This window comes from Cervus elaphus, chromosome 11, assembly GCF_910594005.1.
Source record: "Cervus elaphus chromosome 11, mCerEla1.1, whole genome shotgun sequence".
Classification (NCBI taxonomy): Eukaryota; Metazoa; Chordata; class Mammalia; order Artiodactyla; family Cervidae; genus Cervus; species Cervus elaphus.
Window position 1 is genome coordinate 21,131,600 of NC_057825.1, and position 25,479 is coordinate 21,157,078.

The window sequence follows — 25,479 nt, forward strand, 5'->3', positions numbered from 1 at the left end:
CCAGTTGTGGCTGGGTGTGGTCATCACACATTCTGCCTTCCGCAGTAGCCAGGAGTGGTGTGAGGTCTGTGTGTTTTGTGTATTTCTACAGAGCTCAGTCAGCTGGATGTAGTTTCCTGCAGATGTAATCATGCATACACAAACACAGATTCACATGGTGCTCCAAGTCTTCCCTAACAGATCAATCCTGCTGGAACAAATTCACATGTCAAAACAAGTGTTTTGAAACTGGCCATTTTTAAATCCAAGCACTTAACCAGAACAATAAGATGGAAGGGACCTGGGTCAGCACCAATGTGGGTGAGGGCATCTCCTGAGTGGGCAAGCAGCGCCCTGTGAACGCAGTGTGCTGGGTTAATGAAAACCCAGTGTGCATTAGTAAGTGATAGAGCAGGACAAGAGCTGCAATAATACAAGTGTTTCATCTGTGCTGTCCTGTTGGGTGCCTTTCTTATCTCATTTCATGGTAGCTTATTAATTCCCCACAGTGCTGCTGTGAGGCATGGCTTTGCAGAAGAAATAGTAGTGCATAGGTTTTACATCACTTGCCCCAAGTGCAGACAGGCTGGGATTTGACTCTGTCATATCCATGTCGCCCCTGTTTCTGAAGATGAAGAGCCTCTCTGGTGGCTCAGACGTAAAGGACCCACTTGCAATGCAGGAGACGCACGTTCTATCCCTGGGTCAGGACGAGCCCCTGCAGAAGGACATGTTAACCCACTTCAGTATTCTTGCCTGGGAAATCCCATGGACAGAGGAGCCTGGTAGGCAATAGTCCACAGGGTTGCAAAAGAGTCGGACATACTAAACAATAACTCTGAAGATGGTTCAGAAGACACTGGACAATCACATTTTATAGAAGAGATACAGGTGTACAGAAAAAGTCTACTTATGTGTGCTCAGGTGGTTAAAAATAATAACAATTATCACATGTAAAAGCATCTTGGAAAATTTAGACCCTTCTTCACAAACGATGTGATGGTTTTATTTTAGAAAGGGTTATTATAACACTTTATATTTCGTTCTACAATGCTGTCTTATATAGCATCTTAGTTAAATTTCATAACAGTTTGGTGAAAATCAAGCAGACACTCTATTCCCGTTTCACAGATAAGGATCTGTGTGGGCAGGATTATGCTAATTTATTCAACACAACAAGGAGAATCTCTTCTGTGCTAGGTAGAGCCAGAACTATCCCCAGAGGTGATGCTGGTGTACTGTGACGACAGACCCCAAGAAATGTCGGCTGGAAGAGCACAGATATTATTATCTCCATTAATCCTGAGTCCAGGATTTAAGGCATGGAATCCTGGTCCAAAAACAATTTCTATTAAATGATGCTGCTTCCAGTATCATCTAGTGAGAGAACCTGTATCCTTTCCGGTCTGTTGAGTATAAGCTCATACTAAATGCTAAGCCAGGCCAACAGCCAACGTGCATGCTCAGTCGTGTACGACTCTTTGCATCCCTTTGGACTGTAGTCCTCCAGGCTTCTCTGTCCATGGGATTTTTCAGGCAAGAATACTGGAGTGGGTTGTCGTTTCCTCCTTAAGGGATCCTCTCCACCCAAGGATCAAACCTGCATCTCCTGCATTTCCTGAATTGCAGGTGGATTCTTTGCCCACTGCTCAGTCTTCCCTAAATGACTAACCAGGCCAGACTCTCTTGGGCAGAATGACATCACTTGGACTTAGACGCAGCGTGGTCTATATCTAGATATCAATACTTTGGACTAGAATAAAAAGCAACGTGATTTGAACTCTGCATTTGTTCTGCAGAAGCTCTCCATGTCCTCCATGCCCACCCTCAGATGTACCCCTTCTTCTCTGTAGGCGCAAAGCTTCCTTCTCTACCTTGTGCTGTTCTTGTTCTTGGACCACCCGCCTGTCTCCCTCACTAGCTCAGAGCTTCCAGGGAGCAGAAATCAATCTGCTGTGTTCATCTCAGGATCACAGGCTCCAACCTCAGGCTTAAAGATAAAAGGCACCCAGTGTCAGCTCCACGAGGACAAGGACCTTGTCCCGGAGGCCTGTCGTGTCTTGGTCTGTCCCTGGCATCCCGGAAGCACACATAAACATTAGTTGACTAACTGTATGATTGGTTTCATTAAATCAAATAATTAAATAAAAAACACATCTGTACAAAATTCTGTGATCAATCCAAGAACTTTTTAATGACATGGGGAGATATGCAGAGTATAATGTTGAGTGAAAAAAAAAAATCAGGCTTAAATATGCAGATTCGATATGACTTCCTTTATGTTAAAGAAATGACCTCTGTTTTACAATGGCTGTTCCTGGTTTTTGAGATTTGGGGTGACTTTTTATTCTCAGCATTGTATCTTTAGGTCATTTTCCCCACAAAGTATCTAAAATAAACTTGCCTTACTTTGAAAATCGAAATCATTTTAAGAACAAATAATTTCAGGTTGTGCTTTTACATGCTGAGTCATTTCAGTTGTGCCCAACCCTCTGCAACCCCATGAACAGTAGCCCACCAGGCTCCTCTGTCCATGGGATCATCCAGGCAAGAATACTGGGGTGGGTTGCCATGCCCTGCTCCCGGGGATCTTCCAAAATAGGGATTGAAGCCACATCTCACGTCTGCTCTCTTGCAGGTGTGTTCTTTACCATGGAATGCTTTAGATGGTATGATTATTCATTTGGATACTTTTAGGGCCAGAATTGGGGTCTTCCCTGGTGGATCAGCAATAAAGAATTTGCCTGCAACACAGGAGACACAGGAGACTCATGTAACTTCTGATAAGGGAAAAGAGAATAAAATTGTTTTCTTTTCTTGGCTTTAAGAAGTCCAAACTATTTTTCAATTTAGTGAATTGGAATTCTCACAATTAACTGATGGTCACTGCAGTGGACTCTGCCTGGGAGGGGGCATCTTTATTTCTGGATTTCTATGACAGAGGCAAGAAAGAATCTAGGAACACCAGAGCCTTCCAGCCTTGTTTCATTTTGCTTTGTTTATTCTAATTGTGTGGATTTTTTCAGTGCCTGAGGGTGGCACAACATTAAAATACATCAGCATTGACTAAATTGACAATGATTCTGAGTATTTTTTTTAAAGTCTCTGAGTATTCTATGGAAAAATTGTTGAAAACCTTAGTCTCATACATTTGTTTTTATTTCCTTACAATATATGCCACTCTGAAAAGAAAAAGAAAATTACTGTCACAAATATAAGTCTTTATATGAGGCAATCATTCTATATTATTTAAAAAAAAAAAAAAGAGGTCAGCATAATATCCTAATATCCAGATTTGGCATAGGCCAAATCTGGCCCATACCCTGTTTCTATTTGGCTTGTGAGTTAAGAATGTCTTTCACATTTTTAAATGATTGAAAACAAATTGAAAGCCGAATAATGTTTCATGACATGTGGGAAATCTATGAAATTCAAATTTCAGGGTTCATAAATACAGTTTGATTGAAATGGAACCACACCCATCCGTCTGCCTATTGTCCTTTGAGGCTCTTTCTCAACAAAGCAGAGTCAGGTGGTTATGATAGAGATCACATGGCCCACAGGCCGGGAATGTCAGCTCCCTCTCTCTCTACAGAAACCATTTGCTGACTCCACTCTGGTATCTGACCTATGTCAGTGGTGAAAGGAAACTTGGAACGACTTCGGCCTCTGTAAAGGTGCAAGGAGATCAGATTTTAAAAAAGGCTCAGAGATTTTTTTTTTAATTTATTTTTATTTTTTGCAGTTATACACTTTAACTCACACAAGAATTTTTTTTAAAATTTAATTGAAGTATAGTTTATTTACAATGTTGTGTTAGTTTCAGGTGTAGAGAGTAAAAGTGATTTAAATATATATTCTTTCTCAGATTCTTTTCCCTTATAGGTTACTACAAAATATTGAGTATAGTTCCCTGTGCCATATAGTAGGACTTTGTTGACTATCTATTTTATACATAGTAGTGTGTATAAATTAATCCCAGTCTTCTAATTTACCACCTTGCTGACCTCTGCCCCATTACCCACTTTGGTAACGTAAGTTTGTTTCCTATGTCTGTGAGTCTATGTCTGTTTTGTAAATAAGTTCATTTATATAGTTTGTTTTTAGATTACACATCTAAGTGATATCATATGATATTTGTCTTTCTCTGTCTGAAAAAGAGATTCTGAATTTTGAGTCGGCAGAAATTGGGAAAACATATAGAGCCCCACAGAGACTTGGTTCAGACCTTCCTCCTCTCTCACCTGAATGGTTCCAGAAGTTTCTCACCTTGACCTCCACACTGCACATCCACCATCTAACCCACCCCTCCCCACCACCCTCCACAACTTCGCCAAGCTCATCTTCTCAAAGGGAAAACGTGATCACACCATTCTCCTGTTTGAAGCCCTCCCAAGACTCCCAGTACTCCTTGGCAGAGCTTCACTCTGCCTTGAGGAGTCCTGGATTTTCCTGGAGGAACACAGAAGGTATGGAGATGGTGTAGGAGGGTCTGTTGTGTGGGCAGATATATGGTTCCTCCTGTCTGGGTCCTCACCTCAGCCAGGAAAGCTCTACTTCTGCTGTATTTATATATTATATTTCATTTGAAGAAAGGGTTCTGATTTTTTTTAAAATAGCATGCAAACCCCTACTGGATAAAGTTGAAGCTTTTGGCAATGATCCTCTGTGATGTGCTGTGCTATTTGGATGACGCTCACCAAGCATGTTGTGTGCTCCTTTCTGTTTCCCTGTCTTCCTTGTAGAGAATGGGGTTATGTGACAAGTTCTTGCCAATGACCTGTGAGTAGAATTGACTCCAGTCATTCCCAAGCTGAGATAGCTAAGGGCCATCTCTCTCCCATCTCTTTTTCTCTCCCTTGGTGACCTGGCAGTCCACTGGCTCAGGATGCTATAGCTAAAAGATGGCCAATCAACCTCAGTCCATGAACAACCACATGGAAGATTATCCTTCACTCTGACCTATATTTAGACATGTACGCTAAATGAAAAGCAAACTTTTATAGTGGAAAGCCTCTGGAATATTGAGCTGTATTTATTAGTAGGGAATAACTTCCCTAGCCTGACAAATGCATCTGGCTTTGTATATACATCATTTGCAGTTGGTTGGTTGATGTATTGGTTGCTTAACTGATTGATTCACTCATTCATTCAACAACAGATACACATGAGTGGACTAATATGTATTATGTCAAGTGCTAGGGATATAAATATGTATCAGCTACAGCTCAAGTTTTTGTGACCCAAACCCCAGAGCTCTATAAACCCCAAACCTCAATCATTCTGAGCCATTTGTATATGTTTGAACTTACAAAAGTCTTACATGCATCTGTGTCCTTTCCTGCGTTGCTTCTCTTCAATAAGTTGAAAATCCCCAGGATCTGAGCAACTAATACCATAATCTGGCTAACACATACTATAATAGTTCCCATTATTCACAAATCTATTAAATGGTCATGGAAAAAAGTAAGCATAAAGTCTAGCTAAGTCTACTTGGCCTAAGTCAATTGGCCAGTGGACCATGTGATCCAAGGAAGAGTGAAAACTTCCCCTGTTCCTTGTGGTGCCTTCATTTTATGATGCTCAACATTCAGACATTAAGAAATACACATGGAGTCCTCCTGCCTAGAATGACGGGGATGCTCTCCATCGACTCTGGCAGGTCTGGCAGCCAACAGCCACATGTGGCTATTGAGCAATAAAGACGGGGTGATGTGACTAAGGAGCTGAATTTTTAACTTCAACCGCTTTTGATTAATCAAAATGTAAACAGGCCCATGTGACTAGTTGCCACCTTTTTAACTTATGGCACTCTGGAAAGTATTTATATCTTGTTCTCAAAAATTTTTTTGTCACTATAGCCTATATATAATTTAAACACACACACACACACACAAACTGTAAACACATTAAGAAACAACCAAAGAAAAGTTGTTGCCAGTTAAATGCTAAGGCTTAATTGTTTCCACCAATGCTTTCTCAGGCTTCTTTTGGCCTTTCTCTCAATTACAGTTCTCGCCTCTAACTCAGGGCACTAGACCAAAATGCAAGGTTGCCAGAGACAAAAGAACCCCTCAGTTGCTGACACCTCCCTCTGAGGCTGTCTTCCAGAAGAGCAAAGGAATGACATTGAATTACTCAACTACATTCAGTAGTAACATTGAGAGCATTCAAATAAAGATGTTTTAAAAATGTTTATGCATTCTATCAACAATAAAAAGAATATTAGAAGCCAAATATATGGCAGGCAGTAGTATTTTAGACATTTGGGATATAGCAGTGAACAAAGCAAGGAGATCAAACCAAGTCAATCCTAGAGAAAATCAACTCTGAATATTTATTGGAAGGACTGATGCTGAAGCTGAAGCTCCAGTACTTTGGCCACATGATGTAAAGAGCTAACTCACTGGAAAAGACCCTGATGCTGGAAAAGATTGAAGGCAGGAGGAGAAGGAGACGACAGAGGATGAGATGGTTGGATGGCATCACCAACTCAATGGACATGAGTTTGAGCAAACTCAGGGGAAATAATGAAGTACAGGGAAGTCTGGCATGCTGCAGTCCTTGGGGTCACAATGAGTCAGACATGACTTACTAACTGAACAACAAAGTGAACAAATCAGGAAAATATCCCTGACTTTCTCGTGCTTACGTTTTAGTAGAGAAACCCAGTCGATAAAGAGAAATAGAGTATGTAAGTAGCATCAGAAGTACTATTTGGAAAGAAGCATAGCAGAATATAGGCTTCCCAGGTGGTACTAGTGGTAAAGACTCCAGCTGCCAATTCAGGAGATGCAAGAGACACGGGTTTGATCCCTGGGTTGGGAAAATCCCCTGGAGGAGGTCATGGCAACCCACTCTAGGATTCTTGCTTGGAGAATCCCTTGGACAGAGGAGCCGGCCGGCTACAGTCTGTGGGGTCGCAAAGAGTCAGATAGGACTGAGTATCATCAGCAGTGGCAGGATAAGGAAGGGAGAAACAGTGGTATTTGAGCAAAGACTGAAAGAAAGTGAAAGTGACATCTGAGAATCTGGGGGAGGAGCCCTCTAGTTACAGCTTCTCTGAGAAGCAGTATAGCCTGCTCAGGACCCACAAGAGGGGCAGGCACACGCCTAGGAAAAGTCCAGAGAGGGTTGGGTAGGGTGCCTCTATGTCTCCGTGGGCTGAACAGGAAGTCTGGATTTTTCTAGGTTGATGGCATGTTTATATTGAATGATATTAACCTTTCCCCATGTATCTCCTCGGGCTTCCCTGGTGGCTCAGAGGTTAAAGCATCTGCCTGCAATGCAGGAGACCTGAGTTCGATCCCTGGGTCGGGAAGATCCCCTGGAGGAGGAAATGGCAACCCACTCCAGTATTCTTGCCTGGAGAATCCCTTGGATGGAAGAGCCTGGTGGGCTACAGTCCACAGGGTCGCAGAGTCGGACATGACTGAGCAGTATATGGGTATATGGGTGTGGGTATGTATCTCCTCACTAACAGTACAGCCAAGTAGAAAAAAGGCAGACCGCCTGGTAACCAGGAGCCAAGGCTTCTTAGTCAATCCCTCCACTCTAAGTATTGGAGGAACATTCCAGATACTGTTTCTTCATGGATCATGAAATGATCACACTGAATGATTCCTGTGTGTGCCCTTCCCCTGTAACAATCTTTCACTTCCAGGACTGTTAGGCACTTCCAAAGGGTGTTCATTTTCCAGAGCCGCTGTAACAAAGTACCACAGGCTGGACAATTTCAACAATGGAGATGTAGCGTCTCAGTGTGGAGGCTGGAGGTCCCAGATGAAGATGCTTGTGGGGATGGGTCCCTTCCCAGGGCTCTGAGGGAGCCCCCTCTCTGAGGGAGCCCTGGGAAGGGACCTCAGAGCCTCTCCCCTCGCTTCTGGTGTTTTGCTGATGATCTCTGGTGTTCTGCAGCTTGTTACAGGCATCACCCTAATATCTGCCTTCATCTTCCCTTGTGAACATGTCTGTGTCAACATTTCCCCCTTTGATAAGGACGAAGTCATGTCGGATGTTGGCCCCTTCTACTTCAGTATGACTTCACTGTAACTTATTATATCTGTGAAGACTCTATATCCAAATGAGTCCACGTTCTGTGGGACTAGGGGCTGATACCTCAACACATGAACTTGGGGAAGATGTGACTCAACCTATAACACGAGATTGTGTTCAGTCGCTAAGTCATGTCTGACCCTTTGCAACCGCATGGACTGTTTCCTTTCCATGCTCCTCTGTCCATGGAATTTTCCAGGCAGGAATAATGGAATGAGTTGCCATTTCCTCCTCCAGGGGATCTTTCTGACCTAGGCATCAAACCCATGTCTCTTGTGTCTCCTGCATCGGTAGGTGGATTCTTTACTACTGAGCCCCCTGGAACACAAGGTTAAGAGTGTGAAACTGAAAAGCCTAGAGAACTTGGCTAGACTTGGTCCATATTCTTTGCCCAGACGTGAGCATCTCGACAGATTTTTTTTTTCCCCCCAAAAGACACTTGCCTCTGTACCAATAGGTGGTTATGACAAGAGGGACTTATGGAACAGCTTCAAAATTCATGCTAACCTGAAAGACACTGATATTCTAAAGCTTTTTAATATTAAAGAAAAAAAAATCTCATTTGGATCTCTTTTCTTCTAGAAGTGGATGTCTATTTTCAAAATATTGCACTGGCAGCTTCAGCAGAAGCAATCTTTCGCCCGCAAAGGGGGAGCTGAGCCAACAAATGCATGCAGATATCAATACAAGCCTAGAGGAAGCAGAGGGAGAGGCCACAGGGAGCCGGGCAGCCTGCCACTCAGGCGCTCTCTTGTAAAAGGCAGTGTTCCGTTTCCCTGACAAAATACGGAGGGCTTGTGCTTGATATTCATGGAAGCTGGGGCAAAAGAAGCCTCTAGTCTATTTGCAGAGGAACTCGCTGTTGACATGGATCTAGCTAGAGAAATCACAGTTCTCTAGTTTTCAGAACTGATTGAGGTGGTGTGTTCTTACCGTAAAACAGGGAATGCTGTGTTTTGACTTCTATTTTATAGATCAATAAACAAAAGGCCTCAGGGACTTATTCGAGGTGGCACTGCTTTTCACGGCAGAGCTGGGATTAGAAATGATTGCTTCACAGGGTCACAAAATTCATATTCTTTCCATTACCTACTCTGGTTCCCGACTTGAAAACCGGATTTGAAATCTAAAAGTCAAAAGGGAGAAAACAAAAAGACGCTCTAAGAACAATGCATGTCTAATTAAGAAAGGTACAACAAATCAACTCAAAACCTTCTTAAAGACGTGAAGAATTTTTTTAAAAATCCGCCTGTGTGAACATTTGATTACAGGATTAAGAATACTGAAGGGCATGACAGTTTACTAAGTGGTTTTGCATATAAGATCTCATTTAATTCTCAGATGTTTATGGGATGATGACTTATTTTACAACAAGGAAATTGAAGCCTAGGATGGTAAAGGATGAATTTAACATGTCACTGACTGTTTAGAGCTTAGTTGAACACAAACCTATATTTTAAACAAAGACAAATATTAATTCACTTAATCTACTTTTATCTCTTATGGTTTGTTTGCTTTGCTTCTGCCCCTTTAAGGAAGCAGGCAGGCCAGTGAAGGAAGCTTAGGAGGACCCATCATGGCGCCTCTCTGTGCTGTCCGTCATCTGGTGCCCCCTTTCTCACTACTGCTTTCAGATTCATGCGGCTGATGACATTGCAGGCTCTTCTGGTGGTTTTTCTTCCAGGGTGTGGGGTGCAGGGTGCAGGATTGGGGTGGGGTGGGTCACCCCCTTTTCTGACTTAGCTGCCTGGCTCCATTTATCTCCAGCCCTTTTAGCTTCGGTTAAGAGACAGCCCACAGCAACTGCCGGTTGCCTGCAGTGCCCCTCAGCCTTCAGCCTCCACATTGGGTGGGAACAGGGGCATTGGCTGGGTGGCCAGGAGACCCCAAGCTCACATCTGTCTCTCCCTTGTCGGGCTCGGCACAGACTGGATGATGTCTTCCCTCAGGGCTCACATCCACACTTCAGAGAACTCAAACTGGGGCTCTGTGACAATCTCAAGGGGGTGGGAAATGGGGGAAGGAGGGCTGGAGGTAGAAGAGGGAGAGGACACATGTACACCTATGGCCAATTCATGTTGATGGACATCAGAAAAGAAACCAATAATGTAAAGCAGTTCAGTTCAGTTCAGTTTTGTCGCTCAGTGTCCAACTCTTGGTGACCTATGGACCGCAACACACCAGGCCTCCCTGTCCATCACCAACTCCCAGAATTTACTCAAACTCATGTCCATCAAGTCGGTGACACCATCCAACCATCTCATCCTCTGTTGTCTCCTTCTCCCGCCTTCAATCTTTCCCAGCATCAGGGTCTTTTCCAATGAGTCAGTTCTTCACATCAGGTGGCCAAAGTATTGGAGTTTCAGCTTCAGCATCAGTCCTTCCAATGAACATTCAGGACTGATTTCCTTTAGGATGGACTGGTTGGATCTCCTTGCAGTCCAAGGGACTCTCAAGAGTCTTCTCCAACACTACAGTTTAAGAGCATCAGTTCTTCGGCACTCAGCTTTCTTTTTTTTTTTTTTTTTAATTTTTTTATTAGTTGGAGGCTAATTACTTCACAACATTTCAGTGGGTTTTGTCATACATTGATATGAATCAGCCATAGATTTACACTTATTCCCCATCCCGATCCCCCCTCCCATCTCCCTCTCCACCCGATTCCTCTGGGTCTTCCCAGTGCACCAGGCCGGAGCACTTGTCTCATGCATCCCACCTGGGCTGGTGATCTGTTTCACCATAGATAGTATACATGCTGTTCTTTTGAAACATCCCACCCTCACCTTCTCCCACAGAGTTCAAAAGTCTGTTCTGTATTTCTGTGTCTCTTTTTCTGTTTTGCATATAGGGTTATCATTACCATCTTTCTAAATTCCATATATATGTGTTAGTATGCTGTAATGTTCTTTATCTTTCTGGCTTACTTCACTCTGTATAAGGGGCTCCAGTTTCATCCATCTCATTAGGACTGGTTCAAATGAATTCTTTTTGACGGCTGAGTAAAATTCCATGGTGTATATGTACCACAGCTTCCTTATCCATTCATCTGCTGATGGGCATCTAGGTTGCTTCCATGTCCTGGCTATTATAAACAGTGCTGCGATGAACATTGGGGTGCACGTGTCTCTTTCAGATCTGGTTTCCTCAGTGTGTATGCCCAGAAGTGGTATTGCTGGGTCATATGGCAGTTCTATTTCCAGTTTTTTAAGGAATCTCCACACTGTTTTCCATAGTGGCTGTACTAGTTTGCATTCCCACCAACAGTGTAAGAGGGTTCCCTTTTCTCCACAGCCTCTCCAGCATTTATTTCTTGTAGACTTTTGGATAGCAGCCATCCTGACTGGTGTGTAATGGTACCTCATTGTGGTTTTGATTTGCATTTCTCTAATAATGAGTGATGTTGAGCACCTTTTCATGTGTTTGTTAGCCATCTGTATGTCTTCTTTGGAGAAATGTCTGTTTAGTTCTCTGGCCCATTTTTTGATTGGGTCATTTATTTTTCTGGAATTGAGCTGCAGGAGTTGCTTGTATATTTTTGAGATTAATCCTTTGTCTGTTTCTTCATTTGCTATTATTTTCTCCCAATCTGACGGCTGTCTTTTCACCTTACTTATAGTTTCTTTTGTAGTGCAAAAGCTTTTAAGTTTCATTAGATCCCATTTGTTTAGTTTTGCTTTTATTTCCAATATTCTGGGAGGTGGGTCATAGAGGATCTTGCTGTGATTTATGTCGGAGAGTGTTTTGCCTATGTTCTCCTCTAGGAGTTTTATAGTTTCTGGTCTTACATTTAGATCTTTAATCCATTTTGAGTTTATTTTTGTGTATGGTGTTAGAAAGTGTTCTAGTTTCATTCTTTTGCAAGTGGTTGACCAGTTTTCCCAGCACCACTTGTTAAAGAGGTTGTCTTTTTTCCATTGTATATCCTTGCCTCCTTTGTCAAAGATAAGGTGTCCATAGGTTCGTGGATTTATCTCTGGGCTTTCTATTCTGTTCCATTGGCCTATATTTCTGTCTTTGTGCCAGTACCACACTGTCTTAATGACTGTGGCTTTGTAGTAGAGTCTGAAGTCAGGCAGGTTGATTCCTCCAGTTCCATTCTTCTTTTTCAAGATTACTTTGGCTATTCGAGGTTTTTTGTATTTCCATACAAATTGTGAAATTCTTTGGTCTAGTTCTGTGAAAAATACCGTTGGTAGCTTGATAGGGATTGCATTGAATCTATAGATTGCTTTGGGTAGAATAGCCATTTTGACAATATTGATTCTTCCAATCCATGAACACGGTATGTTTCTCCATCTGTTTGTGTCCTCTTTGATTTCTTTCATCAGTGTTTTATAGTTTTCTATGTATAAGACTTTTGTTTCTTTAGGTAGATATACTCCTAAGTATTTTATTCTTTTTGTTGCAATGGTGAATGGTATTGTTTCCTTAATTTCTCTTTCTGTTTTTTCATTGTTAGTATATAGGAATGCAAGGGATTTCTGTGTGTTAATTTTATATCCTGCAACTTTACTATATTCATTGATTAGTTCTAGTAATTTTCTGGTAGAGTCTTTAGGGTTTTCTATATAGAGGATCATGTCATCTGCAAACAGTGAGAGTTTCACTTCTTCTTTTCCTATCTGGATTCCTTTTACTTCTTTTTCTGCTCTGATTGCTGTGGCCAGAACTTCCAACACTATGTTGAACAGTAGTGGTGAGAGTGGGCACCCTTGTCTTGTTCCTGATTTCAGGGGAAATGCTTTCAATTTTTCACCATTGAGGGTGATGCTTGCTGTGGGTTTGTCGTATATAGCTTTTATTATGTTGAGGTATGTTCCTTCTATTCCTGCTTTTTGGAGAGTTTTAATCATAAATGGCACTCAGCTTTCTTTATAGTTCAATTCTCACATCCGTACATGACTACTGGAAAAACCATAGCTTTGACTAGATGGACCTTTGTTGGCAAAGTAATGTCTCTGCTTTCTAATATGCTGTCTAGGCCAGTCATAACTTTTCTTCCAAGGAGCAAGCATCTTTTAATTTCATGGCTGCAGTCACCACCTTCAGTGATTTTGGAGCCCCAAAAAACAAGGTCAGCCCCTGTTTCCCCATCTATTTGCCATGATGTGATAGGACTGGATGCCATGATCTTAGTTTTCTGAATGTTGAGCTTTAAGCCAACCTTTTCACTCTCCTCTTTCACTTTCATCAAGAGGCTTTTTAGCTCTTCACTTTCTGCCATAAGGGTGGTGCCATCTGCATGTCTGAGGTGATTGATATTTCTCCCAGCAATCTTGATTCCAGCTTGTGCTTCCTCCAGCCCAGCGTTTCTCATGAGTACTCTGCATATAAGTTAAATAAGCAGGGTGACAATATACAGCCTTGATGTACTCCTTTTCCTATTTGGAAGCAGTCCTTTGTTCCATGTCCAGTTCTAACTGTTGCTTCTTGACCTGCATACAGATCCTTCAATTAAAAATTAGCTAATTTAAGAAAAGAAAAGAGACCTAATTAAATGCTTATTTACATGGGAGTTCTCTGGAGGTACAGTGAGTAGGATGTCACACTTCCACTGCCATGGGGAAGGCGGAGCAGTTTGATCCCTGACGAGAAAATTAAGAGCCAAACTAAGATCCAGCTGTGTGGAATGGCAAACAAAACAAAACACATAGGATTCAAACAAAAGGAGGTGGTAGAACACTTTGTGTGACCTGGTCCTTCAGTGCCTGACTGCCCGCCACCCCCACCCCGCCACCCCCGTCCTGGTCTGGCCATGCTTTACATCTCTGTAGGACATCTGGAGTCCATGCTTCTCTTCCTCGGAAGCCAGGACCTCCCTGCTCTTTCCTGTTTGGATGTTCAGCATCTAACACGAACAGACACTTGGGGATGTTCTTTCCAGTAAATGTGTGAATGGATCTTTAACTGAATGGGTGGACTCTGATGTTTGGCCTGTTGAACAGGTGCTATTGGAAATTCTTTGAGTTGGAAAGCAAGGTGAAATGGAAGGAGCCGGTATAGTGCACAGAGAAATATACAAGGAGTCTGGAGATGGGGGTTGTCCTCGGGGTCTGGAGGACTGAGCAGGTAAATCCATTTTAGAATTTATTGTTAGGGGGGGAAAAAAAAACTTCTCTCGCCAAGAAAAAATTATGTTTTTCTTTTTTAAGATAAAAAAGATATTATATCCATCATCCATTTCTCTCATCATTTGCCTTATAAAATACGGTGTTTGAATTCATGTGGCTACTTAGTTCATTTTAGGGCATAGAAGTGAGAAGAGAATTTATCTTCCCAGTTTGCCTAAGGGGTTTTTTGACCTTAAATACATTATAAAGACTATACTTTTTTTTGGAAGTAGAGTTAATAATTTCTAATAACCTTCTGCCTATGAATGCTAATTCAAATTCTAAGTATGAAAATAATTTTAAATCTTTGCATCACACATGAATGCCTTCTGGATGATTCTGGAATAATTCATAGATGATTTGGTGGGTATTTCATTGATTTGAGCTCTTTCCCACCAAGGTCTTAGACTCACAAGCTCAGGGCTGGAAGGCTCGTCTCCACTAAACGTAACATCTCAAACCTTGGTTTGCAGCCCCCTGATGTCAAGACAGGCACTGCCTCCTGGAACTGCCTGTCTGTAAGTATTAGGAAAGTTATACTTTAGACTTCGAGGAGGAAATGGCAACCCACTCCAGGGTTCTTGCCTGTAGAGTCCCATGGACAGAGGAGCCTGATAGGCTACAGTCCCTGGGGTCGCAGAGTTGGACATTACTGAGCACACACACATACCTTAGACAGAGCCATTCTATATATAGTCATCTGCACCTGGTGTTGACACATAGCATCACACAGAATATTCTTTTATCTCTACTACATGGTATCCTTTTGGGTGTGTCTGGGTCTATTCAGTTCAGTTCAGTCACTCAGTCGTGTCCGACTCTTTGCGACCCCATGAACCGCAACACACCAGGCCTCCCCGTCCATCAACAACTCCTGGAGTTTACCCAAACTCATATCCATTGAGTCGGTGATGCCATCTAACCATCTCATCCTGTTGTCCCCATCTCCTCCTGCCTTCAACCTTTCCCAACATCAGGGTCTTTTCAGATGAGTCAGCTCTTCGCATCAAGAGGCTAAAATATTGGAGTTTCAGCTTCAACAACAGTTCCTCCAATGAACACCCAGGACTAATTTCCTTTAGGATGGACTGGTTGGATCTCCTTGCAGTCCAAGGGACTCTCAAGAGTCTTCTCCAACAGCACAGCTCAAAGGCATCAATTCGTCAGCGTTCAGCTTTCTTTATAGTCCAACTCTCTCATACATGACTACTGAATGTTGAGCTTTAAGCCAACTTTTTCACTCTCCTCTTTCACTTTCATCAAGAGGCTCTTTAGCTCTTATTCACTTTCTGCCATAAGGGTGGTGTCATCTGCATATCTGAGGTGATTGATATTTCTCCCAGCAATCTTGATTCCAGCTTGTGCTTCCTCTAGCCCAGCGTTCCTCATGAGTACTCTGCATATAAGTTAAATAAGCAGGGTGACAATATACAGCCTTGATGTACTCCTTTTCCTATTCGGAACCAGTCTGTTCCATGTCCAGTTCTAACTGTTGCTTCCTGACCTGCATACAGGTTTCTCAAGAGGCAGGTCAGGTGGTCTGGTATGCCTATCTCTTTCAGAATTTTCCACAGTTTATTGTGATCCACACAGTCGAAGGCTTTGGCATAGTCAATAAAGCAGAAATAGATGCTTCTTCTGGAACTCTCTTGCTTTTTCGATGATCCAGCAAATGTTGGCAATTTGATCTCTGGTTCCTCTGCTTTTTCTAAAACCACCTTGACCATCTGTAAGTTCACGGTTCATGTATTGCTGAAGCCTGGCTTGGAGATTTACAGTGACATTTAACCTATGCAGAATTATCATCCTTAGATGGGATGGTTTTGAGTTCTTTCTACACCTTTTTATACTCCCTAAATGTATTTCAGTTTGTCTGTATGTTCGGGCACTGCAATTACTGTTTATTTTTATTCTATGCTTTTCCAAGTTGGCTAAGTATAGATTGGCAGTGTTTTTGAGTGAGACTCGTAGTGGGAAAAACTTATTATAGCATCCATAAATTACATGGGAGAAGAAACTGAGGCTCCAGAAGGAAGGGGATGGGTGAGAGGTCACCCAGCATGTTAGAGATAGTGCTGGGCAAAGAGCTGAGTGCTCTGCCTTCTCTGTTCCACTCTTTCAATCACAGGCAGCACCCGCCAGGGCCTGGTGAAGCTTCCTTTCTTAGGCTGTGAAGGTCCAGGACTCCGTCTCACCAAATAGGCCATTTTTTCTTTCTCACTGTTACTCACACATTTTCCCCAGACCCTCAGCAACCAATACTTAACTAGCACCAGACCCTGACTGAGCATCTGTTTAGATATCATCTCACTTAGTTTGACAACAGCATCATAGATTCAGCTTCTCTTTCTACTTTGCTAACGAGGAATCTGGAGATTCGGGAGAAAAACTGGCATTCCTCAAATCACAGTTAGGAAATATACGTCTGTAATGTAAATTCAGGTCTGTTTTCTGCTCAAGACATTGAGGGTTCAACGTCAGGGATCATGACCTCTTCCCACATGAAACACAGCTCCTGGTTTTACACTTTGAGTTTTGGTTTTTAAGTACTGAAGTAACACAGTAGATGTAAATGAGAAATATGAATCTCTGATGTGAGAAGTCAGACAGTGATTCTTTTTAATGGTGTCTGGGAGGGGGCACAAGGGGCTTTTGGCTACTTCCAATGTTTGTTTCCTATATAGCTGTTAAGCACATGGCTGTGTTCACCTTGTGAAAATTCATCGAGCTGCTAGGACTTGCATATTTTTCTGCATTTATTTACATCTTTTTTAAAGTAACAATTTTAAAGACGTATTCGCTTGGGTTCTAAGCATTTGGTCCTCATCTTTTGTTCTTTCTACCTCTATGGACAATGCTTACTATTTGCTGCTGTTTAGTTTTTCAGTTGTGCCTGACTCTTTGTGAGTCAGACACAAAGAGTCATGGACTGTAGTCCGCCAGTCTCCCTATCCGTAGGATTTCCCAGGCAAGAATCCTGGAGTGGGTTGCCATGCCCTTCTCCAGGGGATCTTCCCCACCCAGGGATCAAATCCACATCTCTTAAGTCTCATGCACTGCTGGCAAGTTCTTTATCACTAGCGCCACCCGGAAGTTAGTTCAGCTTCTGGACAACAGACAACCAGGAAACAGACACGTAAACAGTCAGCTCAGCAACATGCCTGTGTTTGAATAACACTTTGCAGCTAAATCCATTTCATTGCTTGGCCTCTATTGCATTTATTTTTATAACCCTGCTGGGTATATGTTAAATTTCTCTGTTAGCAGAGAAAACTGAGTTTCAGAACAAACAAATCTTTCACCAGGAGTCAGGATTTGAATACAGGATTTTTTGTCACTGTTGCTCTTTGTTGGTTTGTTTTGGTTTCTAAAGCCTATTTTTTAATCCCTTTCTGAACCAGCACAATAATGGCTGCTTTTCCATACAGAGAACTCAAAACAACTGTAAGCCAACATTTATAACAAGAGTAAGTCACCACTGTTTGTGACATTTTGTTCCAAGCTGTGACACCATTTTGCAAGCTTTGACGCTGGTGGGTCATTCTTCAGTGAAGACTATTTACTTCACAAATATCAAAATAATGCCTTACATTTCTATTTCTCTTTTGGTACACTCAAATGGCTTTTTTTTTTTTTTATTGCTGAATTATAACATAATCTCCTTGAAGATATTTTCAAGGCAGTTAAACTCAGCATGTGGAATGCTAATAACATATCCATAGACTGAAAGGGTGACGGTGCACACAGCTTTGACCCCACATTGACCACAAAGACAACTACATCACAACTGCCACCCCCTGGCTAACAGCAGTTTTAACATGCATTTTGATTTCACAGACTGGCAGTTTGCTAGTTTGACAATCTGTGGGTCTGGCCACCAATGATAAAATGTTTACTGAGTTGTAAAGTTGAAGGAGAAAGGAGGAAGGGAAAGAGGGAAGGAAGGATGGGAGAGAAGAAAGGAAAAAAATAAGGAGAAAAGAAAAATAGAAAAAGAGGATGAAAACAAAGAAGAAATCTGTCAGTAATGACTAAATCTTAAGTAACTGGATTGGAAAAATACTGTATTTATAAAGTCAATGCTGGCTTTCTTCCAGATCTTACGAGTTCCAGAAAGTTCTCTAAACACCAGGTTTTGAAAACACAAAACAGCTCCATAGTCACCACGTGTTTTCAGGGTATTGACCAACAGAAGATTAATGAGTAATACAGTTGCTCATCGGCTTCCCAGGTGGCTCAGTGGTAAAGAATCTGTCTGCAAAGCCGGAGACACAGGTTGGATGCACTGGGTTGGGAAGATCCTCTGGAGAAGGAAATGGCAACCCGCTCCAGGATTCTTCTCTGGGAAACCTCACAGATGAGGAGCCTGGATGACAAAAGAGTCAGGCATGACCTAGCGACTCAACAGCAACAAACAGTTGCTCATGGTGAGCTAAGGAAATCAGTACCCAAGAAAGCATCTCAGTGGTCAGCTATGTGAGACAGTGGCTGCCACTCCCCCCACCAGAACTAGTTACAGGGGAAGCATATGTTTAAACTAGTAACTTATTAAGAAATTAGGTGATGAGACTCCCAGGCAAGGGCTTTCCAGGTGGCTCAAACTATCCACCTGCCAATACAGGAGTTTCCTGGGCATAACTTATCCATCCCACAAAATACTTAGGCTCAATCATTAATCCCACAGAACAGGTGGGAATACTCCCTTCAAGAGGAAGATGAGTTCTGAGCATTTTAACCAAGATCCAATAAAATGGGAGGTGGGGGCAGGAGTTGGGTGGGGGTAGATTACAATCAAAGGCTAATATTTTCTTTCTTGTTAATCTCCTTATTCAGTCATTCTTCTTATCGTTTCAGCTCTGGTTGACCTTCTCATTCAGGTCAGAAAGTTCTTGATATGCAAAAATTGTGATCCTGAAAGTATTGGAATATGGGTCAGAGAGCCAGGTTCTAGTCTGGGTCTAGTTACTCAACAAAGAGTCTCTCCTTGCCAAAACTCCAGCCAGGCTCCTCCAAGCCTTCTGCTGGGCTCAGCCTCTAGATCTCAACTTTGGCCTGAGCAGACTTGAACAAATACCGACATTGTTTCTCATGACTCAAAGCTACATTGGTAGGATGACCCCAGCTCCCTTAAAGTGCCTTCCTGAGAAATATCAAGGCTTCTGAAAGAACTGACTGTGTGTTCTAGCCATACCTGGAGTTCAGTTCAGTTCAGTTCAGTCACTCAGTCCTGTCCGACTCTTTGCGACCCTATGAACTGCAGCATGCCAGGCCTCCCTGTCCATCACCACTCCCGGAGTTCACCCAAACTCATGTCCATTGAGTCAGTAATACCAACCAACCATCTCATCCACTGTCATCCTCTTCTCCTCCTGCCCTCAATCTTTCCCAGGATCAAGGTCTTTTCAAATGAGTTAGTCAGCTCTTCACATCAGGTGGCCAAAATATTGGAGTTTCAGCTTCAACATCAGTCCTTCCAGTGAACACTCAGGACTGATCTCCTTTAGGATGGACTGGTTGGATCTCCTTGCAGTCCAAGGGACTCTCAAGAGTCTTCTCCAACACCACAGCTCAAAAGCATCAATTCTTCGGCACTCAGCTTTCTTTATAGTCCAACTCTCACACCCATGCATGACTACTGGAAAAACCATAGCCTTGACTAGACAGACCTTTGTTGACAAAGTAATGCCTCTGCTTTTTAATATGCTGTCTATGTTGGTCATAACTTTCCTACCAAGGAGTAAGCGGCTTTTAATTTCATGGCTGCAACCACCATCTGCAATGATTTTAGAGCCTCAAAAAATAAAGTCAGCCACTGTTTCCACTGTTTCCCCATCTATTTGCCATGAAGTGATGGGACCAGATGCCATGATCTTAGTTTTCTGGATGTTGAGCTTTAAGCCAACTTTTTCACTCTCCTCTTTCACTTTCATCAAGAGGCTTTTTAGCTCTTCACTTTCTGCCATAAGGGTGGTGCCATCTGCATATCTGAGGTTATTGATATTTCTCCCAGCAATCTTGACTCCAGCTTGTGCTTCCTCCAGCCCAGCGTTTCTCATGATGTACTCTGCATATAAGTTAAATAAGCAGGGTGACAATATACAGCCTTGACCTACTCCTTTTCCTATTTGGAACCAGTCTGTTGGTCCATGTCCAGTTCTAACTGTTGTTTCCTGACCTGCATACAGGTTTCTCAAGACACAGGTCAGGTGGTCTGGTATGCCCATCTCTTTCAGAATTTTCCAGTTTATTGTGATCCACACAGTCAAAGGGTTTGGCAAAGTCAGTAAAGCAGAGATAGATGTTTTTCTGGAACTCTCTTGCTTTTTCGATGATCCAGTGGATGTTGGCAATTTGATCTCTGGTTCCTCTGCCTTTTCTAAAACCAGCTTGAACATCTGTAAGTTCACGGTTCATGTATTGCTGAAGCCTGGCTTGGAGAATTTTGAGCATTATGTTACCGGCATGTGAGATGAGTGCAATTGTGTGGTAGTTTGAGCATTCTTTGGGATTGGAATGAAAACTGACCTTTTCCAGTCCTGTGGCCACTGCTGAGTTTTCCAAATTTGCTGACATATTGAGTGCGGCACTTTCACAGCATCATCTTTTAGGATCTGAAATAGCTCAACTGAAATTCCATTACTTCCACTAGCTTTGTTCATAGTGATGTTTCCTAAGGCCCATTTGACTTCATATTCCAGGATGTCTGGCTCTAGGTGAGTGATCATACCATCGTGATTATCTGGGTCATGAAGATCTTTTTTGTGCAATTCTTCTGTGTATTCTTGCCACATCTTAATATCTTCTGCTTCTGTTAAGTCCATACCATTTCTGTCCTTTATTGTTCCGATCTTTGCATGAAATGTTCCCTTGATATCTCTAATTTTCTTGGAGAGATCTCTAGTCTTTCCCATTCTATTGTTTTCTTCTATTTCTTTGCATTGATTGTGGAGGAAGGCTTTCTTATCTCTCCTTGCTATTCTTTGGAACTCTGCATTCAAATGGGAATATCTTTCCTTTTCTCCTTTGCTTTTGGCTTCTCTCCTTCTCACAGCTATTTGTAAGGCTTCCTCAGACAACCATTTTGGCCTTTTGCATTTCTTTTTCTTGGGGATGGATGATCTTGATCCCTGTCTCCTATACAATGTCATGAACCTCTGTCCATATTTCATCAGGCACTCTGTCTATCAGATATAGTCCCTTAGATCTATTTCTCATTTCCACTGTATAATCATAAGGGATTTGATTTAGGTCATAGTTGAATGGTCTAGTGGTTAGGGTTAGGAGTCAGGACCCCCAAATCCAGACTCTGTGGGAGGTGTGGGAGACGTATCTTCTATGAGCACCCACCAGGGAAGTGCCAGTTAGCAAACCTTGATGGGTTTCACATACACCAATGTGTTCCTTTTTGCTTTTTGTGAATTTTCCCTTTCTGCCTCTATTGAGCCTTCTTATTCCATTCCCTCCCCTCTCCTGCTTTTAAATTCTCAGACGCCATGGTACATATGCAGGTCAAGTTCACTTCACACTGGGCTTGTTTCCCTATTGCAATAATGCATTATAACCTGTCCTTAGGACTTTATGTAGACTCTGCCTTCGTTTATTGCTGACACTACACACTTGCCACATGACCTTTAGCAAAATGCTTCATTCTTCTGGGTTCCCTCAAGGTCAAGGATGCTAAGCACTGGGAGATTCAAGGACAGTGATAAACAGGTAATGTCCTTCTACAGTTTCCGTGTCTGTGGGTGGTGATGCATCATCAAGTTGAACTTTCTATACTCCCAGAAATAACATTTGGTTTTTAAATAACAGGTTTTAATTGAAGTGTGTTATAATACAGATTCCTTGTAGAAACTTTGGATAATATGGGGGAAAAAATGTAGAAGAGAAAGGAAGATAATCAGGAAGGAAAACCTGGAAGGAAGATAAACCATGCAGCAGAGATAATTGTTTTCAATATTTGGGTTTTCTTGGTGGCTTAGACAGTCAAGAATCTGCCTGCAGTGCAGGAGGCCTGGATTCAATCCCTGGGTTGGGAAGATTCCCTGGAGGAGGAAATGGCAACCCTCTCCAGTATTCTTGCCTGGAGAATCCCATGGATAGAGGAGCCTGGTGGGCCACAGTCCATGGGGTGGCAAACAGTAGGACATGTCTGAACAACTTTCACTTTCACTCTTCATTGTCTCCAGTATTTTTTATGCACACAGATTTATAAACATTGCTGAGATATTGTATATAATTACCTTTTTTCTTTTCACTTATTATTTTGAACAAGCTCATATGTCATCAATCTTTGAAAAATCTGACTTTTAGTAAGTAACTAGTGAGAACTCCATCAAATGGATTAACCATAATTCATCTAAATATTTTTTCCATTGTTGGTCTTTTCAGTTATTTTGCTTATTTTCTTTTCACAAAAATGCTGCTCTGAGCAACTGCATACACGGATATAGGCATATAGTTAGGCTTTTGAAAATAACAAATTGGAAGGATTAAATGACTAATTTAAAGGCCTAGGACCAATTTTAGCTTGTCCTGCAGACAGGTTGCAGCAATTTCCCGTACCAGGAGGTTATCAGACTGTTCCTGCTCACTAACATCAAATCACACGTAATAATTACAACAAAACTCCACAGCATATTCTCTTTACTTACTAGAAGCAAATCTTATGTTACAGTGTGTTCATAATCATTTCTTTGATTACTAGGATTAATATTTTTATTTCATATTTACTTCCAATTTATAAATCTTCTCTTGTAAGCTGCCTGTTTGCACTCACACTTTTTGGGGGTGAAGGGAATGTATGTTTTTCCTTGTAGATCTAAAGTCTTTAAATGATAAGGATATAAAACAATGCTATGTTTGCTATGGATTTTTTTGGACCGTATCTTATTTTTATTGTTTAAGGTGTTTTGTTTATAATAGCTAAGGAAATCTATTTTTAGGACAGAAGTCAAGCTCCCTGAAGTCATGGAAATATATCACTTCCCACCAGAAATACATTCTTTTGGTATTAGCACAGAACTTTTAAAACAATAAACATGAGCTTCACATCCGAATTGTCCCTTTAATTTTTTCAACAAAACTTGACTCTCAGCTCACAGTAACAACAAAACTTAAAATTCCATTATTTTAATTCTCTAGCTATTTTTTAAACCATGAAAACTATCCAAAAAGAAAATGAAAAAAAATCACTCTAAAAATAATTTTTCCAGTTCTTCTCTCCTGTAGTAATCACCACGAAGTCAGAAAGTTTCTTTCATGAGCGACTATCACTATTCCACAAGAGTCTAACAGGATGTAACTGCAGGAATGGAATCTTTCTCAAAAGTGGCAAAAATAAGGGATGAAAAACTTGGGCTAAAAACTCATGAGTCAAGTGCAGTTAAAATTTCAGTCTTTTAGCATCACTGATTTTCTTTATTAGCCCTGTTTCCTTTGAAGGCTTTAGGAATATAAGTCTATTTATGGATCTCCCCCTTCTTGTCGGTATCCTGAGTAGCTGTGTGTCTTCCTCCTCTTCTGCCGGCCATCAAGCTGCTACTATGTCCCTCAGTCTGAACTTTCCTAAGCATGTGCCGTCATGGTCTTTTCTGTTCATAGTTTTAATCTTGAGCTACAACCTAACCAACTCTTACACACAACGTATCTGGCCCTGATCCTTCCTTCACCTGATCTCGTGTCTCCTTGTCCAATAAAAGTCACATATAGCATCCTACCAAGGTAGAACTGCTGCTAAGATTCTGTCATTTCCCCCCCCCAGCATTTTGTCTGTGCTTATTATAAATACTGCATGCACTACTGCTTCTCACTTTTTCATTTAAAATTATGTTGTCACCATTTTCCCAAACCATAATTTTTAATGGCTACAGGGTAATCAATTCAATGACTCCCCAATAGATAGAAATTTAAGATGCTTTTCAGTTTTCCCTTGAGAAATGAAATATTTTCAGCCATATCAGTAAACAAAGGATGTCACGTCATCAGTGACTGCAGCAACCAACGGTGAGCTGGTGAGCCTTGAGGGAACTCAGGAAGGAAAGAATACCTGCCATTAAGCAGACATCAAACTGAAGCCACTCCCTCTGGTGCGCCCTGAGGAAACTCAGAATGTTAAAACACAGGATACTGGCCCCAGATATGTGAGGTGTATATTAAAGGAAAGATTTCAGGAAGCCCAGACTCTTGTATTTTTCCATACATATGAAATCTCTTAATTCTTTAACTTGAGATACCTGGTTTTCCTTTCATTTACAATAATCATTTGACTTTCAAACTACCTGCCCTTTGCTGAAAAACTTCTGTGTATTCTGGTTGTCTTCTTCCTCTCCTCAGAGCAGTTCTCTCAGGGTACTTGAGATGCTGCCTTCCGGGCCTGAAGACCTAAAAATTACCACTGAATAAAACATAACTCAACTTTTACATTGTGAATATTTTTAAGTTGACACCCTACTTTCAGTAATGTTTGTTGGGTAATGGAGCTTTGACTACACTCTAGTTACTTTCTTAGGGCAAATTCCTAGAAGGAAGGGAATTGTGTAAAAAATATGTGACTATATAAGCCTCTTGGCATATGTATTAGAGTGCAAAAGAAAGCTAAACATATATGTAAAAAAAATCATGCATGTATGTGTGTGTATATATATTTGTGTGTATATATGTACATATATATGTATTTACATGTGTGTTTATGTGAAGAAATTCTACATTGAAGATGGGAAAGTGTTTTAGGACATAGCCATATTCTGGCTTGTGTTCTTTAGGGTCTATATAACTATTAGCAATTTTAAAAGGAATAAAATCATTACCTAATTTCATACAACAGGAGTTAAGAGAGCAAACACAAAGAGAAAGTTTGAACATGGTTTCTAATGCAAATGTCAAGAGACTCCAAATTGAGAATTACTCTCACCAATGTTGTTATCGCTTGATTTCCAGGCATCTCTGTTCTCTTAGCAGTAGCAGGACTTCCCCGACTCTGAAAATCAAGGAAGGGAAACATCTCCCTTTAGCTGATAGGTGAGGAGAGGCTGACTGTAGACTGATAGGGGAGCTGATAGAAGACTGAGTGATAAGATGTTGGGGGGACAGTCCTGTGTGAGTGGAGAGATTATAGGAGTTGCTGTCAGCTTGTCAACAAAGGTCAAGGCTGGGCAGGTGCTGTGGGGGTCAAGGATAATCAGGATAGAGGCTGTTTTCACCATTGACTGGAAGAACTCTTTAATTTCAGATCTTCTTAGGTTTCCAAAGAGGACTTTTCTCCAAGTACTACCTATGACTTTCATATAAAAATTGCAAGGCATTGGTGAATTTCTTGACAAACTACTCCCAACCT